This window comes from Primulina tabacum, chromosome 16 (assembly GCF_025594145.1).
Source record: "Primulina tabacum isolate GXHZ01 chromosome 16, ASM2559414v2, whole genome shotgun sequence".
NCBI lineage: Eukaryota > Viridiplantae > Streptophyta > Magnoliopsida > Lamiales > Gesneriaceae > Primulina > Primulina tabacum.
The window spans coordinates 3,389,204-3,398,167 of record NC_134565.1 but is presented as its reverse complement, the minus strand read 5'-3'; the positions used below and the strand labels follow the sequence as shown (position 1 = coordinate 3,398,167).

Sequence of the window (8,964 nt, the reverse complement as noted above, 5' to 3'; positions counted from 1 at the left end):
TATTTGAATTGTAGGATTATCACAAATTTATTCTATGAGTTGTATATTTAAAATATTTAAGTTATATGATCATCATTGTCATAGTTTATGAGAAAACGAATAACGTTCGATATTATAATCTTCAAGTTATGTCTTAAATTCTATATAATATTTGATAGATTAATAAATTGTTTTAACTATTTTGATACTATATAGCTTGATTACAAAATGATAATACATCTTTAATCTGAGAAATATAAATTTTTTTTAAAGAGATTATATATTGTACCTGAAATATGATAATAATTGCTAATAATTGATGTTTTACTTTGTGTTGGATATGGGTAGGGATGTAATCGAGTCGAGCCGAACTTTTGAATGTTTGAGCTTGGTTTGTTTATAATCGAGTCGAGCTCGAGCTTTATTTAACGAATATATTCATGGCTCACGAACTTATTCAAGCTTTTATCGAACCTAAACGAGCTCAATAAATATAAATTGTACATTTAAATATTCATTAAATTCATTAAAAAATAAATTATACATTTAGAAAAAAATATAATATTCTTATTAAAATTTGTCAATTTATTATAATAAAAATAATTTAATAGTTTTTTCTATATATTTCATAATTAATGTGTTAAATCAATAAATTAAATATCAAAATTATAATTTTTCATCTAAGATATTACTTATGAATTTACTAACGAACATGTTCACGAGCTAACGAGCCGAATATCGTAGAGCTTGAGCTTGGTTCGTTTATCTTAACGAGCCTCATTAAACGAGCTCAAACGAGCTTTTATCGAATCGAGCTTCGAATAACTCACAACGATTTGGTTCATTTACATTTCTAGATACGGGTGCTTTACTGCTTTTTCAAGTTATGTAGTATCTTATTTGTTGAGTATTATCGAACCAGAATCTGGTAATGTGAGTCAAAACATGACGTTTTTTTTTTTTAAAAAATATTATTATCTATTTATTCGATAAATGTCTACCCATCTGCTAACATAAATTAATATAATGTAGGTAGAGCTTGAGAATTTCAAAAATATCGTATGTATATGATTATCTAAAATATAGCTTGAGAATGTCAAAAATATCGTATGTATATGATTATCTAAAATATATTTAAAATAAGTCAAAAACTTGTGTGAGACGACCTCAACTCTCACGGGTCGTATTTTGTGAGACGGATGTCTTATCTGGGTAATCCATGAAAAAATATTACTTTTTATGCTAAGAGTATTATTTTTTATTGTGAATATCATTATGGTTGACTCGTCTCACAGATAAAGATTCGTGTGACCGTCTCACAAGAGACACACTCTTGAAATAATATAGAATTGTATAACTTGAAATGATTTTTATGGGAAAAAAAGGTAAGACTGTGCCCCGAAAATTTGTAAAAAAATAAATATTACTAGTTTCTATTAAAATCTGTAAACATTACCACTCAAAGTGAGATTTTCTGTTTGACTGTCACATCGAATATCGTTGGTGTCCTATTTTATCTGCGTGAATAATTTTTTCTTAAATAATACGAAAAACGGAGTTGGTGATTGGGAAAAATAAGCAACACACACACACACATATATATAATTTGTTTGACTTAAATTATGATGAAAGTATAGACTCATTCATTCATAATATATCATACTTATTATAGATTCAATGATTGTGAACATTTATACGTAATATACATGGAATAATACGTGCTTTTAAAATTTTCTCAAGGCATACTTGATGATTTGGCATCAATATTTAGTCTTCTCAATAAAAAAAAATTGAAATCTTTCAAGAAAATCGAATAAAGAAATAAATTTTGTTCGATGATTAGATTTATGTTTTCGATGATCATAACACTTGTTTTTTCAAAATAAATGTTATCGAATTTGAGTGAAAGACTTGACACTTAAAAAGAGAGGAGTTTGTTCTAAGCTTATTTTTTCTTCCCGTCGGTCTTATTCTTTATGGTGAAAAACTCAAACTCGAATCACCGTTCGACTTGGTCGACAGACTTTATGAAAGGAAACAAAGAAATTGAATTCCATCTTCAAGGAAAAGAAGGCTCGAAAACAAAAGAAGAATTCAAAATTCTTACTCATTTCCAAATCAAAATGTTGACTATTTTTCATATTTTTTAAATTATCGAAATTGTTGGGTGCAATAATTGTCCCTGCTTAGTAAAGCGATCGAACCATGGTGCTTGAGCTGCTGTGCGGTTTAAAAGATTTGAGTTGCACCATTACCACTAGCTATAGCTATATAGCTTTTGGTAAAGTAGCAAGCGCTCGATCCTACGAGAAATTTAGTAAATTTATAAACTTTTAGAAAATTTTAATTAATGAATATCATCTCTATCATGGAAAGGGACAAATTGGCCACTTGTTTTTAACTTGAGAATATAATTTGTTTTTTTAAAAGTAAAATAAAAACAAAAAAACCAATCATTTAAAATTAGTGAACGCCATTTAGGATTTCACAAATGGATTTGGACCACATTTTATGTCAGCTTGTTGTAATTGGTTTTACAGCACAAAATACAAAATCTCGAATATTTTGTATAGTTTGGACCATTCTCTATTATTTCATAGCTTTTGGAGCCTATATGAGTGTGTGGGGTTATGACATTATTGTGTGATGATGCATAATGTACTATACATATGGCCATCATTTTTGCATTTATTAAAATAATATGCATAGACATATTTTTTTAAAAAAATTATTTATATTTATATTTAAATAAAATAATATAATAGTTATAAAAATTAATGAAGTGTCATAGTGTGATATAAATTGATAAAATGCAACATTGCTATCAAAACAATAACAGTAATTACATGTAATAAAGTAAATATGTACAAATTTATTTATAGGTGTTCGAAGATTAATAATTCTTATATGACTCATTTTTGCTCATTAAGAAGATATTCACCAGAATACTTTGATTGTTACAACTTTTTGAACACTCTCACTCTGATTTAGGACTTAACTTTTCTTTAATCGAAACTTCTAGCACACTCTTGGTTTTAGGCCGTAGCCTCACAATCTGAATAATGTTTGAAGTCTCTTATGTAAAGACTATAAACACGATATTTTAGGTCTTTTTGCAAAGAATATCTATCAACTATTATTTGAAACCCAACTCTCATGTATATATGCGAGTGATTGTGTGTGTGATGTTTTTAACTATTAAAGTGTGTGTTTCTCAAATGCATCCTTGCACTCTTTTTTCGAGTTTTTTATCATTCTAGCTTGTTTTCTTCTTATAATATGTACATACTTTGAATCCATATCAGAAGCTCTTGTTTGATCTTCAAGATGTTGTACTTATAACCTCCCAAAATGATACTAACGTTGAATACATGAATATGATCGTTTGGAAAAGATTTGTACGGAATATGACATTGAAACGGTCATGTTCGCCTTCTTGACCACTTTTCTCGAGTTTTGTTGATTTTTACCTTTGTTAGATTCAACAAAGGCGATTTGGGTTGGTTGAGTCCATCTAAGCTTGATTTCAGATAGGCTTCATTTCAGCTAGGCTTGATTAAGCTATGTTTGATTTCAGCTAGGTTGGTTCGGGTCCGTTGAATTCAGTAGAGCAAAATTCATCTTTGCTGATATTAGATTTCTTGATTAGAACTCTTGATTTACTGATTTATGAGCAAAGTGATGAATATAAAAGTTGTAGCTCTTTTTTTAATCTTATAATATAATAAAAAAATACTCAATTTCGAGATCTTAAACTGTATATAAGATGTAACTTGTTCTTCATTTAATGCAAAACTAGCAACTTCATTGAGGATTTTGTTATGCTTAAACTATGATTTAGATTTCAACTTGAGAATTTTTTTTTTTTTTTTGTAGATAATTGTCTTAACTTTGTAATGCATGTTGAATCATTCCATTTTGATAATTGAGCTGCTGTGGCTAACCAAAATATCATAACTTTTTATATTAAGTCAATTCCTGCTTCAACTATATTCAGCTTGATCTTGTGACCATCGTATTGCCTAGATAACATTCAAATAAGCCTAATTGATGAGAAATATAGTTTGTAGAAAATTTTGTTTAATATTTAGCTGCTTTGGTTGTTGGTCTTTTTATCACCGAGTTATGAGATATCATCGAAACACTTCACCTCGTCATATTTTCAATTTGACTAAATTTGAGTTTCATACTCTCAAATCTTCCGAGTTGACATCTACCAAATGCTTAATAACTGAAATATATTAGCAATACAATAACAAATTCTTTTATAATCAAAATCAAGATTGATAGTGTTTATGCAACCCAAAATTAACTATTTTAAGCAAGATCTATAAAGCACGAACGCGAGATTTTGTCACAAGCAAGTTTCAAAATGTACAAGTTTAAACAGGTTTAGTACCAGATAAGTGTGCAAAAGTAAATTTAGTAATTATTATAATTTTAATTATATTAATTCAAGTAATAGATTAAATAACTCATAAGAATACATATTTTTTTAAAAAAATAGACTAAAAACGTTCACTTTTCACAGTGTGAAATCAATGGCGTGCATTAACGTATACAGCAAAACCTTGGGAAACCAAGCTAATGGGGAAATTAGACATGTATGCTTCTTCAAGAAACAATGTTAATCAGATAGAACAGACGATAACAATAACAGCAACAATAATAAATGAATCTATATGTACTTGAAACATTCTTTTGTGTTGGTATGATGAAAAATGATTTTTATTAATTTTGTATGTGGATTAATATTAAACTTGAACTCATTTTTTTGTAAAGATTCGATTTTTCAATTTCATGAATGAAATTGGAATTTTTGTTTGTTTATTTATTTATTTCAATTTATCTATTTATTTGGTTGCAGTTTCTGTTACATTAGAATTATACGAGACTATCCATGATGAATATTGTGTTGTTGATATTTTTTTTCGTGATATGTTGTCAATAAATTTTTAACTGCGTTCAACTGTACGTTGTCGATGCTATTATCCGCGACGTGCAGTGCGTGCTGTCGATGCTATTATCTACCGCTGTGTAGTGCGCGCTGATGATGCTATTTTCCACGGCGTGCAATGCCCGATATCGAGGCTATTATCTATGATGTGCAATGCACAATGTCGATAAACTTTTCTGCCGCGTGCATTGCGCATTGTTAATACTGATGATTTTCAATAGTTTTTAATTGTGCGTCATGAAATGTAAGCTACGGAAAGCTGATTTGCACGCCGCAAAAAATCATTTTTGTTATAGTAATAAATACATAAATATTCAAGTTATAAATAACACAACTCTCAAAATTAAAATTGTGTAGAGTACAACTTTTGACGATTGATTTTGGGTCAAATTTTATCTTTTAGTCCGGAAAAAAGTTTTAGACAAATTTTATTTAAATCTTGGCGTTTTTTTATAAAAAAATTATTTAAAATAAAAATCTAAGTTAAAAAATTTATATAAAAAATAAAAAAACAACTTAAAATATAATCCAAATCATATATCATTTTTTTTTCTTTTTTCTTTTTCTCGTTTTTCATGCTTAATATGATCGATCGTCTGAAGTGTTAAACCACTTTTTTCTAACTTTTTCAAGGAAAAAAGATTTTTTCCTCATGCTTAGTGCTTATTCAAATTTAATTCACGTGGTCTCGTCAAGTATACTGCTGGTTTGAAATTATATCAAAAGAGAACAAATTTTAACGCTATACCCCTTTTAAAAAGATATATATGCTAGCGACTGTTCGCTGGTCTTCCAGATGTGCGAGCCGATATATTATATTTGATTATGTTCTAATAATTTTTTTGTATATATATTCGATCGATTTCACTATTATATATTTATTTGAATGTTTTCCACGTTTAATTCAATTTACAAATTACTATATAAGCTGCGTTTGTATAGAAAATCTTTTTGAATAATTTATTTTTAGAAAAAAACATTTTCTACTAAGAACTATATGTTCTTAAAAAAATACATGTAAAAAAGTTAGAAATTACAAGAAAAAATAAATCATAAAAAAATTGATGTCATCGAATTTCAGTCTCTTGTATATTTCAATTTTTGTAATTATAGTCTTTTTTCACATGTAGGATTGATGACATTATATATGTCAGTTCTACATTGATGTCACATCAACATCAAGTCGAGAAATAACTAAAATTATATAAAAAATGGTAAAATAAAATTGAAATTTAATGTCATGTATCAACATAAAAAACAATATATAAATAAAAATATACTTTTTTCCCTTTTTTGTTCTGTATTCTACATTTTTTATGTTTATTTTTGGAAAAAAAATCAAATATAAAAACAAAGAATCGAATAAATTAATCCAAATTCTTGATGATCTTGTCCACACGAATTTATAAACACCACAAGAAATTTGATCTTCGCTGATGCAACATATAATGTGCTCAGCGTCGCTAAGGTAGCAAATTGTGTACGCTCATTTTCTCACCTTTATTTTGGATTATTTGACGACATGACAAAATTAATGTGTCACAAAATTTAAGCAGGACACAGAACACACTCAATGTCGCTGAAACATAATGGGAAATTTTCCTTCCAACGTTCTCGGTCCTTTGATAAGGCAACTCAGTTAAATGTCACAGAAATATAATCTTAGAGCGTCGCAAAACTTGTATATCATTTCACCACGCGTTGTGGAATTTTTTTATGGAAAAAGTTATTATACGTGTCATGTATACTCCATGCGCTGCTGCCACCAATACTCCCTCCATGCATCTGTATATAACAGTAACGAATAATCATATGTATTCGCTCAAAAACATAATTTTGATCGAAATTTGCAAGATTTTGCTCTCTTATCCATCGATATTCAAGCTACAATGGAAATAGTTAACATGTTTCTTGATTTGGTGGCTCCCCCTTTCACCTTCTTCTCCCTCATGTTCTTCTTGCCACCTTTCCAAATTTTCAAGTTCTTCCTCTCCGTTTTGGGCACCCTTTTCAGCGAAGATGTCGCCGAGAAAACCGTCGTCATCACCGGCGCCTCCTCCCGCATTGGCGAAGTAAGTTTCAGATATAAATGTGAGAACTAAGTTCGACTTCATGCATAATACATGGGGGATGGGGGCATCGCCGACTCAACTTTTTTGTTAAAACCAGTTTATAAATCAAAAGTTTTTACCAAACAAAATTTTAAGAGTTTATAAGAACCTTCAAAATAGTTTATTTTTGTTTTTACCAAATTTTAAGAGTTTATAGGCTCCGTAGAACAGCTTATAAACGGTGTCAAACACGCATTTAGGCGTATAATGATGTGTGATTCAGTGCACATGTTTTGAATGTAAAATCGGAAACGTTTATGTTTTTTTCTTGTTGGTGGCAATTAGAGTGTTGCGTATGAATATGCTAAGAGGGGGGCATGTTTGGTTCTGGCGGCCAGGAGGGAAAAAAGCCTCCAAGAAGTGGCGGAGGTGGCTAGCGAGTTAGGGTCGCCGAATGTCGTCGTAATGCGCCCCGATGTTTCCAAGGTGGAGGACTGCAGAAGGGTTGTTGATCAGACCATGAATCACTTTGGAGGATATAATAAATTTCATTGCATTGATTGTTACTTGATACTCACTTAAAATTTAAGGTTCAGTTCCAGCAGTCCGAATGCAGACCTCGCATTTACTTTAAGCTTGAATTCACGAAAAGAACCGTTAGAAGGGGTTCGGGAGGGTGTTCTTGTGTAGCTCCTCCTACGCTCAAGTCAAAGACTGAGAATATTATGCGATACAATATTATTTACTATGTGTGTGTATGTATTTAAATCTTTGGAGTGTCGACTTAGCCAAAAATGCCTGATTCATTGATTTCAATTTAGTTTTTTACTAGCTAATAGAGAATGGAATGACTCCTTTATTTGTAATCTTAGCGCAACTTTGAATCTAGGAAGTAGTTGTACCAATAGTATATGTATATGTTGTGGCCTGATAGGATATCAACTTCTGGGGCTTTGTTTATATGACTCGATTCGCTGCCCCGTATCTCTCCGAAACAGCAGAGGCCGAATTGTTGTGCTTTCTTCATCGCGCCAAGAATGAGTTTGTACAATGTGAGTTGAGTTAGTTACCTGAATTCCTTGCACATTTTTTGATATTGTAGTCTGTGCTGGTGACTACTTGTATTACATTCTTGATTCATCAGGCTACTAAAGCCGCAATCCTCCAATTTTTCGAGACTTTGAGGGTCAAGTTTGGGCCCGATGTCGGTATTACCGTCGTGTCAGCCTGGATTCATCGAATCCGAACGGACACAAGGAAAATTCTTGAACAAAGAAGCAAGCCGGAAGTTGATGAAGACTTGAGAGATGTAAGTATTAGAAGCAAACATGGGAATTGTATGATAAAGATTCATTTTTGGAAAATTTTCCAAAATTTTAAGGCAGTTTCCCCTAGAGGAAAAACGTGGTTTGGTTTGTAATTTTAGTCTTGTAGTGTGTTCTTGAATGATTGTATAAAGGCACAAGTGAACATAATCCCAGTCCAAAGGCTCGAAAGCTGCGCGAAGGCGATGGTGAGGAGCGCGTGCAGGGGAGAACAATACGTGACCCAACAGTCGTGGGTTCGGGTCACATTCATCTGGAAGTTGTTCTTCGCTGAGATGGTGAAGTGGGTGTACAGATTAATGAAAATGACTAGCCCTGGAGAGCACCCGACCGGAGCTAAGGGCTTTCTCTACCCGGAGACGGTGCAGATGCAGGATCTAAGAAGGAGTGATGTAGGTTATATGTGTTTTATTAGTTCTTACAGGTTGAATGTTGAGTTTGTTGTATAGAATAATGATTCTGTTTGTGGTTCAAATATATATGGACAAAAGATGAAACTCTCTTTCTCAACCTTGCTTTGGATATTTACTTATTTAAATGTCGATATTTGGTTTTCTTTTTAATAAAATAACATAAGTATAGATACTTTAATACTTAAATTAATAATTCATATAAATAAAATATAATTTGTACTTTATTTTTTTGGTACAAA

General features: G+C 30.9%; 1 pseudogene; it reads left to right on the top strand.

Annotated features, from left to right (window-relative positions):
- The first annotated feature begins 6,825 nt into the window (after nucleotides 1-6,825).
- On the top strand, nucleotides 6,826-8,761 carry LOC142528277 (11-beta-hydroxysteroid dehydrogenase A-like; annotated as a pseudogene).
- The last annotated feature ends 203 nt before the right edge of the window (nucleotides 8,762-8,964 follow it).